Below are 16,273 nucleotides of genomic sequence, written 5' to 3' on the forward strand. Positions count from 1 at the left end.
AGCAGCAATGTCGCGATACGATAAACCACAATCGCGATAGGCTACAATCCGACCTTTATCAAAGTCGGAAACGTGATGGTACGCATTTCTCCTCCTTACACGAGGCATCACAACAACGTTTCACCAGGCAACGCCGGTCAACCTCTGTTTGTGTATGAGAAATCGGTTCGAAACTTTCCTCAGGTTAGCACGTTGTAGGTGTCGCCACCGGCGCCAACCTTGTGTGAATGCTCTGAAAAGCTAATCATTTGCATATCACAGCATCTTCGTCCTGTCGGTTAAATTTCGCATCTGTAGCACGTCATCTTCGTTGTGTATCAATTTTAATGTCCAGTAGTGTAGTATCGAATAGTGGGAAAATATTTAGATTTCGATAAAGCAACTGGTGAGGTCTGGATCTTATTGCAAACTCTTTGACTGAAATTTACGTAACTAATTCCACCCAGCTTATGGAAAGGTTACTTCTTTAAGACAATGATAGGATGTGCTTCGACTATAATAAACCAGTATAATGTGAATTTACCGTATTGGACATTTATTTCAAACCAAATAATATTACGTGCTTACGAAACATTTTATCAGTGCAACGATACAGATTAATAACAGAACGATGCACACACACACACACACACACACACACACACACACACACACACACACACACATATATATATATATATATATATATATATATATATATATATATATATATATATACAGTGTGAGTCACCTAACGTTACCGCTGGATATATTTCGTAAACCACATCAAATACTGACGAACCGATTCCACAGACCGAAGGTGAGGAGAGGGGCTAGTGTAATTGGTTAATACAAACCATAGAAAAATGCACGGAAGTATATTTTTTAACGCAAACCTACGTTTTTTTAAATGGAACCACGTTAGTTTTGTTAGCACATCTCAACATATAAACAAATACGTAATCAGTGCCGTTTGTTGCATTGTAAAATGTTAATTAAATCCGGAGATATTGTAACCTAAAGTTGACGCTTGAAACCTCCGACGTTCAGTTGCGTGTTGTAACAAACACGGGCCACGGCCGGCGAGCAGCAACTGCAGGGATATGTTTACGATGAAGACCGTGTTTATGAGTGTGGCTGTAGTGCACTGTTGTGGTTTGGTCTAGCTGTCGCAGTGTCCGCATGTAGCACTTGCTGCTATTGTTATCCTGCATTCGTCTCCGCACGCAGACCAACTGCAGTACACCGTGTTAACAGACGTCTGTGATAGTGTAATGTTGTAAGAACTGTGACCATGCTGTATTCGAAGTCTGAAAAGGCGGAGATGATACTCATCTATGGGGAGTGTCGACGAAATGCAGCTGAAGCCTGCAGGGTGTATGCAGAATGGTACCCGGACAGAGAGCATCCAACGTGCCGCACATTGCAAACCATCTACCGCCAGCTGTATGCAACAGGTATGATCGTAGCACGCCAACAGGTCCGTAACAGGCCCATCACAGGAGAAGCGGGTGCAGTTGGTTAAAAAAAAGTGGATCTGAGGACTATGGGACTGAACATCTATGGTTATCAGTCCCCTAGAACTTAGAACTACTTAAACCTAACTAACCTAAGGACAGCACACAACACCCAGTCATCACGAGGCAGAGAAAATCCATGACCCCGCCAGGAATCGAACCCGGGAACCCGGGCGTGGGAAGCGAGAACGCTACCGCACGACCACGAGCTGCGGACTGCAGTTGGTGTGTTAGCTGCTGTTGCCATGAACCCACACATGAGTATACGGGACATTGCGAGAGCCGGTGGACTGAGTCAAAGTAGTGTCATGCGCATACTGCATTGTCACCGCTTTCACCCGTTTCATGTGTCGCTACATCAGCAATTACATGGTGATGACTTTAATCATCGAGTCCAATTCTGTCAATGGGCATTAACAGAGAATGCGTTACAGTTCTACCTTTTTACCGATGAAGCGGGTTTCACAAACCACGGGGCAGTGAATCTACGGAACATGCATTACTCGTCCGTGGACAATCCTCGCTGGCTCAGACAGGTAGAGCGACAGCGATCGTGGATTGGTTGATTGGTTGGTTTGGGGAAGGAGACCAGACAGCGTGGTCATCGGTCTCATCGGATTAGGGAAGGATGGGGAAGGAAGTCGACCGTGCCCTTTCAGAGGAACCAACCCGGCATTTGCCTGGAGTGATTTAGGGAAATCACGGAAAACCTAAATCAGGATGGCCGGACGCGGGATTGAACCGTCGTCCTTCCGAATGCGAGTCCAGTGTCTAACCACTGCGCCACCTCGCTCGGTACAGCGATCGTGGACTGTAAATGTATGGTAGGGAATCATTGGCCACCGCCTCATTGGTCCTCACTTCATTGCAGGGGCCCAAACACCTGCAACATACATCGCGTTTCTACAGAATGATCTGCCAACGTTGCTCGAAAATGTCCCACTGGAAACGCGTCGACGTATGTGGTATCAGCATGCTGGTGCACCTGCACATTCCGCAATTAACACTAGGCTGACCCTTGACAGGATGTTCGACGGGCGTTTCATAGGACGTGGAGGACGCATAAATTGGCCAGCCCGTTCTCCTGATCTTACACCTCTGGACGTCTTTCTGTGGGGTACGTTAAAGGGGAATGTGTACCGTGATGTGCCTACAACCCCAGAGGATATGAAACGACATATTGTGGCAGCCTGCGGCGACATTACACCAGATGTACTGCGGCGTGTACGACATTCATTACGCCAGAGATTACAATTGTGTGCAGCAAATGATGGCCACCACATTGAACATCTATTGGCCTGACATGTCGGGACACACTCTATTCCACCCCGTAATTGAAAACGGAAACCACGTGTGTACGTGTACCTCACCCCTCATGGTAATGTACATGTGCGTCAGTGAAAAAGACCAATAAAAAGGTGTTAGCATGTGGACGTAATGTGCTGTTCCAGTCTCTTCTGTACCTAAGGTCCATCACCGTTCCCTTTGGATCCCTACGTAATTCGGTGCTCTCCGATATGCACGGCCGAAGAGGGGAGGAGTGGTACTCAAGCGTCAACTTTAGGTTACAGTATCTCCGGATGTAATTAACATTTTACAATGCAACAAACGGCACTGATTACGTATTTGTTTACATGTTCAGATGTGCTAACAAAAGTAACGGGGTTCCATTTAAAAAAACGTAGGTTTGTGTTAAAAAACATACTTCCGTGCATTTTTTTATGGTTTGTATTAACCAATTACACTAGCCCCTCTCCTCACGTTCGGTCTGTGGAATCGATTCGTCAGTATTTGATGTGGTTTACGAAATACATCCAGCGGTAATGTTAGGTGACTCACCCTGTATATATATATATATATATATATATATATAGCGACAGAGAAAATGTTCAAATGTGTGTGAAATCTTATGGGACTTAACTGCTAAGGTCATCAGTCCCGAACCTTACACACCACTTAGCCTAAATTATCCTAAGGACAAACGCACACACCCATGCCCGAGGGAGGACCTGAACCTCGGCCGGGACCAGCCGCACAGTCCATGACTGCAGCGCCCAGACCGCTCGGCTAATCCCGCGCGGCAGCGACAAAAATATATATATATTCTTTCTCGCTCTAAAGAAGCTATCGTACTGATTCAGACTATTTACCTTACGTAAACTGAAAACTTTAGTGGAGAAACTATTGCTGGATATAGACTGTAACCATGATTAGTGCAATAATAGTAGTTTGTATGCATCTACGTGTAGCTGTACTCATACACGTCGGGTGGCATATGATTATTTGAGCTGGCCGGTACAATTAATACGCACTAGGCGTGAATATAGTGCAGCAGGACAGACTTCTTTTGTAACGTTTCTTATCAGACAGTGTACAGACATTCTACCGCTAGCTGGTCGGGGCACGAACTTCATCAACGAACATTTTCAATAGAAGGAGCAGTTACAGAAGGCATAACGTTGCATGGGCGTACTGACCTCCAGACTTTCGAAAACGGTACATTAATCAGTCAACGATATTGTGAGACTGAACTCCTTCCTCATGAGCGTCTTTTCTGGACTGCTTTCACCCCTGACTTCGGTTTTGTGGATAACAACGCGCGACCGCACCGACCTGGACAGGTGGAGTAGCCCTTGGAACGAGGGGTTATTTGCCGAATGGACATAACTCCGAACGAGCACGTATGGGATGCACTGGGGAGACGTATTGCAAAACGTCCACCCCAGCAGTTGTCAACCGCCTAGTTGGAGGACCGCAACTCCCCACCCTAAGGGCTCCTTATCAGCTTTGAGGCCAACAAGTGAGCACGTTGCAGAGCGCGCTTTTCCGTCCGTGGTGATGACACGTCCTATTAAGAATTGTGTCCTGCCTTTCATAATGTCCAGGACGCCATCACTAAAGCGCGATGACTTTGATTCAGTTATTGTCATTGAGTAAGTAATTCCTCCCCGTTCCCCCCATGAACCATGGACCTTGCCGTTGGTGGGGAGGCTGGCGTGCCTCAGCGTACCCTAGGTGCAACCAACGGAGGGGTATCTGTTGAGAGGCCAAACAGACGTGTGGTTCCTGAAGAGGGGCAGCAGCGTTTTCAGTTGTTGCAGTGGCAACAGTCTGGATGATTGACTGATATGGCCTTGTAACACTAACCAAAACGGCCTGACACTGCGAACGGCTGAAAGCAAGGGGAAACTACAGCCGTAATTTTTCCCGAGGGCATGCAGCTTTACTGTATGGTTAAATGATGATGGCGTCCTCTAGGGTAAAATATTCCGGAGGTAAAATAGTCCCCCATTCGGATCTCCGGGCTGGGAATACTCAGGAGGACGTCGTTATCAGGAGAAAAGAACTTGGAAGAGCAGTTGAACGGAATGGACAGTGTCTTGAAAGGAGGATATAAGATGAACATCAACAAACGCAAAACGAGGATAATGGAATGTAGTCGAATTAAATCGGGTGATGCTGAGGGAATCAGATTAGGAAATGAGACACTTAAAGTAGTAAACGAGTTTTGCTATTTGGGGAGCAAAATAACTGATGGTGGTTGAAGTAGAGAGGAAATAAAATGTAGACTGGCTATGGCAAGGAAAGAGTTTCTGAAGAAGAGAAATTTGTTAACATCAAGTATAGATTTATGTGTCAGGAAGTCGTTTCTGAAAGTATTTGTGTGGAGTGTAGCCATGTATGGGAGTGAATCGTGCACGATAGATAGTTTAGACAAGAAGAGAACAGAAGCTTTCGAATTGTGGTGCTACAGGAGAATGCTGAAGATTAGATGGGCAGATCACATAACTAATGGGGAGGTATTGAACAGAATTGGGGAGAAGAGGAGTTTGTGGCACAACTTGACTAGAAGGAGGGATCGGTTGGTAGGACATGTTCTGAGGCATCAAGGGATCACCAATTTAGTAGTGGAGGGCAGCGTGGAGGGTAAAAATTGTAGAGGGAGACCAAGAGATGAATTTACTAAGCAAATTCAGAAGGATGTAGGTTGTACTGCGAGATTAAGAAGCTTGCACAGGATAGAGTAGCATGGAGAGCTGCATCAAACCAGTCTCTGGATTGAAGACTGCAACAACAACAACAACAACAACAACAAGTAATTCCTGTTCGTCTCAATGTGTATTTCTTTCAGTTACCTCAGTTACCGTATCTACTTTTTTGAAGCAGTTCTTTGTATTTACGGTGTAAGTTCCGTTGAGGTACGAGTATGTTACTTCGCAGTGGCATATCATGCGAAAGCTTCTTTCGTCCGTAAGATTTGCACACCAGTGTGCTATGCCCATTAGATCAGAATTATTGTCTATGTAAGGAGAAATTTAAGCGGAACTTTTCGTGAGATGAGGAACTACGAACGTAAGGAAGAGTGTTGCTGCGGAAAGTAACTCATGTTTAAAGCTTGGCTGCATTCAGCAACGTTTGCAGAATTGCAGTTGAATAAGACAGCTAATCAGTTGTAGTAAATGATAAATGATGCAATAAATCATAGGTCAAGTAGCCATAAAAAAGTCTGACACTGTTAAAGACCTGCGTAATACTGACTATTAACTCATTTTCGTGAAAGAAATAAACATTGCTACACTATATTTTTTCCTTTCCCTGAGAGATACTTTAACCACGGCGGCACGTAGACAGTTAACAAATTTAGCAGTTTGGACAGTGCTTCCACCCTTGGCGCGAAAGTCTTTTTGGACATGAGATAGATAAATCTCTCAGTTTCCGCATTACGACAACGACTGCACTGCTTTCCGGGTCCCCCCCACTCCCCCCCCCCCCCCCCCCCCCCCAACCACTCTCCCGACACTGCTAGTGCTGCCACCGGCCGTCTGTCAGTGGGTATTGCATATTGGCGTCGAATTAGGCGGTGGTCACGTTTATATGAATGGTCCGCGTAATTTCTGAATTCTAAAGTATGTTGTACCATTCCTCTCACAGATTATGCTCCAATTCCTCCTGGAGGTATACAACGGAGATGTTCTGTTTTTAAAACGTAGATGATGATGATAATCTAATCCAGGGGCTGTGGACGCCAGACAAATGCAGCATTTCATCCTTATTTTCATCACATAGTTTTTGGACATTTCCAGCCATTTGTGTGGGACAAGTATTGACTTAGGGAATACACACTGAAGAGCCAAAGAAATTGGTACAAGAAACTGGTACACCGGTCTATCTTCGTGTAGGACCCCCGCAACACGATTTGGCATGGTGGCATGGATTCGACAAATGTCTGAAGCATTTATGGGGCAATTGACACCATGAATCCTGCAGGGCTGTCCATAAATCCATAAGGGTACGAGGGGGTGGAGATCTCTTCTGAACAGCACGTTGCAAGGCATTCCAGATATGCTCAATAATGTCCATGTCTTGGGAATTTGATGGCCAGTGGCAGTGTGTAAAGTCAGAGGAGTGTTCCTGGAGCCTCTCTGTAGCAATTCTGGACGTGTGGGGTGTCGCATTGTCATGCTGGTATTGCCCAAGTCCCTCGGAATGCACAATGGATATTAATGGATGCTGGTGATCACACAGGATGCTTACGTAGATGTCACGTGTCAGAGCGTATCTATACGTTTCATGAGCCCATATAACTGCACACGCCCCACATCATTACAGAACCTCCGCCAGCTCGCACACTCCCCTGCTGACATGCAGGGTCTATGGATTCAAAAGGTTGTCTCCAAACCCGCGCACGTCAATCCGCTCGATACAATTTGAAACGAGGCTCGTCTGATCAGGTAACATGTTTCCAGTCATCAACAGTCCAGGAAGAGACGTAATGCTTTGTGTCGCGCAGTCATCAAGGTTACATGAGTGGGCCTTCTTACTTGTAATTGAGGATTGCATATCATTTATTACATGTAAGTTACTTTAGCTTTTGGCCTAATTTTTATTTTGTTCAACTGCGGGTCACCTGATGAGTTCACTGAACGGAAGCGGTTGTGACGTAGTGAATATATCTTAATGCATCTGTTTTGGTTCTGTCCTGTGCTTTCTCATTTATTATTCGATCTACCCCTCTAATCCAGAATGAGATTTTCACTTTGCTCTCGTGCTTGGGTAGCTCAGTTGGTAGAGCACTTGCCCGCAAAAGGCAAAGGTCCCGAGTTCGAGTCTCGGTCCGGCGCACAGTTTTAATCTGCCAGTAAGTTTCATACCCGGCTAATCTTCAGCACTGCTTTGTAAGACTACATTTCAAAAGCATTTATTCTCTTCTTATCCTCCTTATCGTACATGTTTCATTCCGTTGAAGGATATACTGGAAACAAACACCCTTCGAAATGATTTTCTAACGTCTATTGACATTAGATGTTAACAAAATTCTCTTTTTCAGAAATTCTTTCCGTGCTATAGTAAGTGTATTTTGGCCATTATCAGTTATTTTGTTGACCAAACAGCAAACCTCATATACAACATATAATTTCTCGTATCCTAATATAATTTTCTCAACGTCAGTTGAGAAAATTTGGCTACATTCCGGTGCCCCCGTTTTGCTTTTGTTGTGTTAATGTTGTAATTTTTTTCAAGTGACTACTCAGTCCATTCAACTGCTCTTCGAGTGATTTGCTGTCTATGACAGATTACAAAGTCATAGGTAATCCCAAAGTTTCTATTTCTTCTCCTTGAACTGTAATTCATTTTACTTTTCTTCTTTGTTTCCTTTACTGATCGCTCTACATACGGACTGAATAACGTTGGAGATAGCTACAAAACTGTCTTACTATCTTCTAAAGCACCGCTTCTCTTTCACATCCTTCGGTCTTATAAATACAGTTGGTTTACGTACAAACTGTAAATCACCGTTCATTCCCGGAATTTATTTTTACTACCGTCAGAATTACGAAGAGTGTATTCCAGTCGACATTTTCAAAAGTTGTCTCTAAATGTACAAAATCTATGAACGTAGGTTTACCTTTCTTTAAAGCGTCTTCTGACCCGTCATAGGGTCGGTATTGCTTCGAGTGTTCCTGCGTTTCTCCTAAACCAAACTGATCCTCCCCGAGGTCGGATCTTACCAGTTTTTTCAGTCTCCTATCAACAATTGGTGTCAATATTTTGATAGCATGACACGCTAAACTGATACTAGCTGGAGATTTATAAAAGACTAGTACTGCTTGTAATATCAGATATCAGGTATTCAGTTTGCCCATGCATCTAATCACGACTGCGTGTGTTTCACGTGTGCCCCTGCATCTAGTTCGCGGCAACACATCTTCCAACATTCTTTCGTGACCTCTGACCATGTTCTCCACGATATGGAAACCACTAGGCGGCGGTTATTTGAGCACATCAGAGTCTAGAGCGACTCTCTGACTGCCAACAACTTTTATGATCTAGTTTCCAGCGACGGGTTCCTACGAATCACCGAACTCTGGAAGGAGGGCTGTACGACCAAAACCTCTCCTGGATGTCACTGATACTGAAATGCCGGCGTACAAACCGTGAAACGACTAACTGTATAGATTTTTTTTTGCGTACTATGGCTAGTACAACCCGCGAAAATAACCTGTAACTTATAGCAAAAAGAAATTGAATGGCAGATCGGATTGTGCAGGTTTCGTGTAGTTATTCACATAGGTAAAACTGTATTGTGAGTTACTGAAGATGGCACATACAGCTATTTTCATTTGAACAAGTACAATTCGGAAAGATTAATCAGATGTAGTCCGAAAATTAGGAATGTAGAACAAGTCGAACAACAGCGCCGAAACTAGTTGCTGACTATACGAATGTATGGGACGTCACGCACAAAAATAAGTTTAAGTTTTCGATATTGTTTGATTACATCTTCTCAATTATTGGACTCAAGACACAGCCGAAAAATAATTTGGCGTATGCAGCTGGAGAGGGTTTGTGTGAGTTTACCACATACACATAGCTGTGGGTATGGCAAATGCGAGAATGAGATGCAGTGAGTGTGTACCAAGCTAATCCACAGGGTTTAGAGTGGAACTGCGTGATTCGTGACGGATTCCTTCTGTCCTCGCGAGAGCGTCACAACAATCTCAACAATCTCCGGTGATATACGGTACAGCAAACGCGACGTGTGCCACGTAAATAAAGGCTCTGCAAGAAATATGATCTTGGGGTCGTTATTTATTGCAAAATTCTGGCAAGAGTCCCATATTATGTAAGAGGTCGCTTGAATATTTTGGAGACCGTCGCCCTCATACGCAGAAATAGTACGCGAGCCTTTAGCAACTCAGTTTTAATTAATTCTTGTTGGGCGGATGACTTAGGTTGAGTAAAAGAATAATGAAATTTATTGGACGGGGATCTGAAGTCCCGTACCTTGAATTTCCGATTCAGTATACCAGACACATTATTAGAGTGTTTCAGACGAAAGGAATCACATCATCAGTAATAAAATCACAGGGTGTCCCAGGAGGAATGATCAGTATTCAGGGCTATGTCAGAAATGGATCAATCGAAACAAAAAAAAAAAAAAATCTAGTAAACATGGGCTCTAAAATACATACCTTAAGAACTACGAGCACTTCTTCACCTTCGATAGTGAGAAACACATCTCTTCTACTGCATGCTCTCTGCTTTGCATATTTTGGGAAGAGGTAATATAGGCCAAAACTAGAAAAAAACTGTCTTGTAAACATAGGCTGTAAAATGCACATCTTAAGAGATATGAGCACTTGTTCAGTAGAAGAGATATACTTCACAGTAACGATGATGAACACGAGCTCGCAATTCGAAAGGTTTGCATTTGAAAGCTGTTGTTTATTGGACATTTTTTCTTATTTTCTTCCATTCTACGACCTCTCAAAATATGGAAAGCAAAGAGTTTGCAAGAGAAAACATTTGTTCCACAGTATCGAAGATGGAGAAGTGCTCATAGCTCGTAAGGTATACGTTAGTATATCGACTTATTGTTCCTTCATATTCCTGAATACCGACCATTACTCCTGGGACACTCTACATACGTAGAGAGAGAGCATGTCATTTCCGCAGTAAAAGAATACACATTTATGAAGTGGTCAGAGGAATGACACGTGGTAGTCGATTGTAAGTTCTACTCGAGTGGAATAGCTTGGAGAAACGACTCCATGTCTGGTGCTGAATAAAAGGGATGCATGCGAGACAAATTGTGTTGCCCTCGTACCTTAACATAGCCCAACGGAAATGTGTCACATGGATCAAAGCACACAGAAAATTGATACAAGTTCACTTGAAAAAATTGTAATCTCCCTGAAATAAAAAAAATATTCCCACGAAAATTTAAACAATGAGTGAAAGCAGCTCAGCAACGTTCACAGCTTAGACACGCGGGCCTGCAGCTACGAGGAGCGAAGTACAAAGGAAGTAGCATAAACACAGTTAATGAAATCGGAATATACGCGAAATCACCAAGCAGCATATAGTTGTTTTAAAAAACGTATAAAAATATTTTGGAAACTTTTACAGGAATTGCAATGTAAATAGACTGACCTGTTCATTGTGCAGAGAAAAGACCTCAGTTCACGTAATTAAACCGGAATCTATATGACACCGATGATAAAAACACTTCTGCGATTTATTAAATAGCACTTATAACTCGTAACGGAGGAAACAACCAGCGCCTCATGCTGGACCAAAGTTTACCTGTGCAGACCAGCTGCTCTTTCTTCCATCCACGAATACAGTCAATATGGAAGTGTTTCCCGCCTCACGTGATTTTATCGCTATTTTGTTCTTACCGACTTCAGCGGAAAAAGTTTCTACAACTCTGCAAACCTCTCTGGTCAGAGACTTGAACGTGCAACCACAGAATCAAAGATACAGCTGTCAGATATTTGATGCAAAGCATTTTGAGCTTTCCACTGTATATGTGCAACTTTATTTCTCAACAGGTTTCACTTATTACAATCTTCATTACTGGAGGAAAAGCTGTACAACGAAAAAGTAAAATGTCGTTAACATCAAATAGGACGTGATCATATGTTCCATAAAAATAACTGCCATGATGAAGTACATAAAAACAGTATAAACGACTTCATTCCGATTCAATTTTACTGTTTGTAAGAAATTCTTATATTTATTTATAAGGAACATACGATGACGTCCTACTTGATGTTAAGGTCGTTTTGATTTTTCACTTTAAAGGTTTTCCTTAAATGGTTCAAATGGCTCTGAGCACTATGGGACTTAACATCTGAGGTCATCACTCGCCTAGAACTTAGAACTACTTAACCCTAACTAACTTAAGGACATCACACACATCCATGCCCGAGGCAGGATTCGAACTTGCGACCGTAGCTGTCACGCGGTTCCGGACTGAAGCGCCTAGAACCGCTCGGCCACTGCGGCCGGCAGGTTTCCCTCCAGTGATGACGTTTGTAATAAGTAAAACCGGTTGAGAAATAAAGTTGTATATGTACAGCTGAAGGTTCAAGATGTTTTACTTCAAATACCCTACACAGTTTCGTTTGAAATTCTTTACCGAGACCTGCTAAGAGAAGAACTGAACTTCTGCTACCAACACACTGATACAATGAAAGCAATGGGGACATACGTCCAGTTCTAGTAAATGTTCGTCATTCCTCAACATATACTGATCTTCTTCGCCTTTTGGCTTGTGGGAGAGTTTGATGTGTCAAGTTATGAGAACTTTTGACACGTTTGTGGCCGACACGTCTCAGCTTGCTGTTAAAATTCCGACAGAGAAAGCTGCTAGAAGAGTGGACAGACATCTCATTTCCTCTCCCATATCAGTCTCAAGTAATAGTCATGATAACGGAAAAGTTTAGGTTTATACAGAAGTGTACTAACAGTCATCTTTTGCCCTCTTGCTCCATTCGTAAAAGCGATTCTGCAGTCTTGGTTAGATTAAGTTAAACACCGCTGACTTTGCGGCGGCGCGGTTCCTTCCGTCCCTTTTTACGACGAACCTGCACCTACCTGTGAACATTGTCTCAGCAGATCATCAGTAGAGAAGCCGAGCGAAACTTACTGTACTTCGACGTGAACCAGGCTGCAATTAAAGTTACTAATCTACGTTTCGGGAGAAAGTTTTCACACGAAATGAAAGGTTGGAAATTTTGTCTTTAATCAATATATTCTGAAACTTTTGTGAACAAGTATCACTGCCAAGCCCGTGCTAGTCTTAAAACAGTCACTCACAATCCCTTTCACTCACGTTAGCAAGTTTATGGTGTTGCATTTCCCGAAAACGTAATAGCTACAAAAATACTGATTGTTTTTGATTGAGAATGCTCGCCAAATATTAAGTCTGTCGGTACCTAATGCAGTCACAGTTTTTGACCAGCGACCTGCTCAATACGCCACGCGGAATATATATCTTTTGTCGTCACAAAATTCATTTAAAAGTTCCGAAATATCTACGCACGCATCGGAATAATTATGCCGTCACTTTACAACACTTTTGCTGTATGAAACACTGCTAGATCCGGCAACTTATCACTTCCATCGGAACTACTACTACACACGTCTGAACTGTTTCATGGCTAGGCTCCGACTCCTCCCTAGAATACTCTAAGTCTTTTCTACCAGCAGAGAAAGGCGCGCGAAGAATATTGCTTTACCATTGGTCAGTTTACTCAACAGCCAATAGCAAAACAACATTCTCCGACTTCAGTCCGCACTTTTCATCAATACCCAATCGCAAGATAGTAAACCTAACGACAGTACTTTTTACTGACATAATTATCTAATATGCTACTCACGCATCATTCATACTGCTAAAACACATTTATAACATTTTACGTACACAAAAAGACATAATAACACTTTATGAAAATACTAGAACAGTTTATGAAAAACATTCTATTACTTTAGTGCACTCTAGTGAGCACAATCGAAACTAAATCAGGCCCCCTATCCAATATTGTCCTCTATCGGCTGATACATAAACTACGTACGCGTCCAGTCTCACGTCACCATCAGTTGAGCGCACCCGCTTTTACAAGGCCCTCCAAATCCTTGAACGCCATGCGCTCCACCTTGCCTTCCGTATCTGCCTTCCGTCCCCTACATGGCTCTTGTATGAACTGATCCCCTTCTCCCACCTCCTCCTGTACCTCCAACATCTCCGCATCCTTTACATTGTCCGCAGGCTTGATCCCCCCCACCCTCTGGTTTCCTCCTTCCTCTCCACCCCCTGCCCGTTGCCGCGCCTCTATCGCTGTATCCCTCTCTCTCTCTCCACCTCCACACCCTCCATCTCCTTCATCAGGGCAATTTCCAACGCCTCCCCCTCCCAGATGACGAACTTTGCTGTGACATCTACTCCTCCTTCCAACTATAACCTGGCCTTGTTCCCCCCTCCCCAGGGCCCCCTTTTTTCCTCTTCCCTCCTTCTCCCAGAGCGGATTTTCCTCCTTTCCCCCCCCCCCTCCCCTGAGACCCTGCACCCCATACTTGCCTCTTTCCTTCCCACATCCCTCCCTACCTGGCCCTCTTCAGCGTGACCCCCACTCATCTCTCCCATCTCTTCCCCTCCCTCCCTTTTTCCAGTCTCCCTCATCTCCTTGCGCCTGGCAGATCCTCTGTTTTGATCATTGTCAGTGTGCCACATCAGTGTTGTGTTTAGTGCTGTTTCTCCTGTGCGTCAAGAGGTGTGATTTTAATTGTGTACTGCCTTGAGGTTCGCCGTCAGTGTTTGTTATGTGCTACGCCATCCGTCGGTACCTTTTATGCTCCAGTCATACTGTGCCTTGTGTTCTTTTAATTGTCACAGTGTGTGGCTTTTTGTGTGTGCTACTTTTAAACAGTTTTAACAGTTTTTTATCTGCATTTTACCGTCACCCCGTTTTTTGTCTATTACCTTCCATGATGCTTTTCGCGGATGATGCCGTAGTATACAGAGAAGTTGCAGCATTAGAAAATTGTAGCGAAATGCAGGAAGATCTGCAGCGGATAGGCACTTGGTGCAGGGAGTGGCAACTGACCCTTAACATAGACAAATGTAATGTATTGCGAATACATAGAAAGAAGGATCCTTTATTGTATGATTATATGATAGCGGAACAAACACTGGCAGCAGTTACTTCTGTAAAATATCTGGGAGTATGCGTGTGGAACGATTTGAAGTGGAATGATCATATAAAATTAATTGTTGGTAAGGCGGGTACCGGGTTGAGATTCATTGGGAGAGTGCTTAGAAAATGTAGTCCATCAACAAAGGAGGTGGCTTACAAAACACTCGTTCGACCTATACTTGAGTATTTCTCATCAGTGTGGGATCCGTACCAGATCGGTCTGACGGAGGAGATAGAGAAGATCCAAAGAAGAGCGGCGCGTTTCGTCACAGGGTTATTTGGTAACCGTGATAGCGTTACGGAGATGTTTAATAAACTCAAGTGGCAGACTCTGCAAGAGAGGCGCTCTGCATCGCGGTGTAGCTTGCTCGCCAGGTTTCGAGAGGTTGCGTTTCTGGATGAGGTATCGAATATATTGCTTCCCCCTACTTATACCTCCCGAGGAGATCACGAATGTAAAATTAGAGAGATTAGAGCGCTCACGGAGGCTTTCAGACAGTCGTTCTTGCCGCGAACCATACGCGACTGGAACAGGAAAGGGAGGTAATGGCAGTGGCACGTAAAGTGCCCTCCGCCACACACCGTTGGGTGGCTTGCGGAGTATAAATGTAGATGTAGATGTAGATGTTTCCCCTTTTTTACATCTATGTTCACCATATTCTCTCCTTTGTTCTTTTTAAATGTCTTCTATTGTTTGTTCTATGTCTTTCAGCTGAAGAGCAGCGTATATGCTGCTGCCAGCCCGCCCCGATGGGGAATTGAAATACAATAAAGAAAAATAAATCAGTTGAGCGCGCGATGCCGATGAGTGTGGACAACGGAACGCGCGCGTCCGAGCCAGCCGGCTGGGTCGCGCCAGGGCCGTCCGCTGGCCGGTCGGTGGGGCCTACACCGCCCCCCACAGCACGGATACAATGGCGACGACCCCTGCAACGACAACGGATTCTAACAGGCAACATAATGAGGACAGGACCACGACGAGCTATACGCGAATGCAGAGCGGAGGACAACATACGTCAAACCCCTCTGACGAGCGACATCAGCTAACACAGAACGATCGGCAATAACGGGAACTGAGACGTGAAATACAACACATAATTCTGCAAAGTCAGCAAGTATACGACAACCGCACTAGTACAGTTCCTCCTTCACAGCATGAAGAACAAGTAGACGACGTGGAACAATTTTCTCCACCAGACGACGACGACGACGAAATGGAGGGAGTCTCCTCTGAAGAAGTTTGGACCATGCAGACCACAGACGGAGAGGGCGATTTTACACTAGTTCGCCAAAGAAAACGACTCAACGCTTCTCCTAAGCAGAACAACTCTCGGAAGCGACAACGTCCAGAAGAACTGAAAACTTCCAACTGGTATGCGGCTACTGTGACGGAAGATACTACAGATGCTCCAGAACGTATGGACCAGACGAGTTATGTCAATCTAGAAGCAGATAAAGAGGGGACAGATGGCTCTGGTCGGAACTTACTACGCAAAGTCCCGCCCGCTACTATTTACCATACCAAGAACTACATGGAACTCAACAAGGCGCTGAAAGCGACTATTGACGGCAGTCTTAAGGCCATCTACCAACGAGACAGGATCAAATATCACTTTGACTCCTATGAAGATCAACGCTGGGCCATCAGTTTCTTTGTGTCGAATGACATCCACTTTTTTACACATCAGGCCGCGGAGAACAAGGACCTCAAAGTGGTTGTCAGACGTCTACCTGACGAAGTTACAGAGGAAGAACTGAAAGACGCACTGATAGAGAAGGGTTTCCCTGTCATCA

At 44.2% G+C, this 16,273-nt stretch overlaps 1 protein-coding gene and 1 non-coding gene across 2 annotated transcripts in view; one reads left to right on the forward strand and one right to left on the reverse strand.

Moving 5' to 3' along the window:
* Window positions 1-16,273, reverse strand: part of LOC126474284 (uncharacterized) — a 272,295-nt gene that overhangs the window by 146,245 nt on the left and 109,777 nt on the right. The gene's annotated exons all lie outside the window — the stretch shown is intronic.
* Window positions 7,545-7,619, forward strand: Trnal-caa (transfer RNA leucine (anticodon CAA)). The gene has a single exon. It is a non-coding gene; the product is annotated as a tRNA-Leu (tRNA).

The sequence above is a fragment of the Schistocerca serialis genome, chromosome 4, assembly GCF_023864345.2.
Source record: "Schistocerca serialis cubense isolate TAMUIC-IGC-003099 chromosome 4, iqSchSeri2.2, whole genome shotgun sequence".
Lineage (NCBI taxonomy): Eukaryota > Metazoa > Arthropoda > Insecta > Orthoptera > Acrididae > Schistocerca > Schistocerca serialis.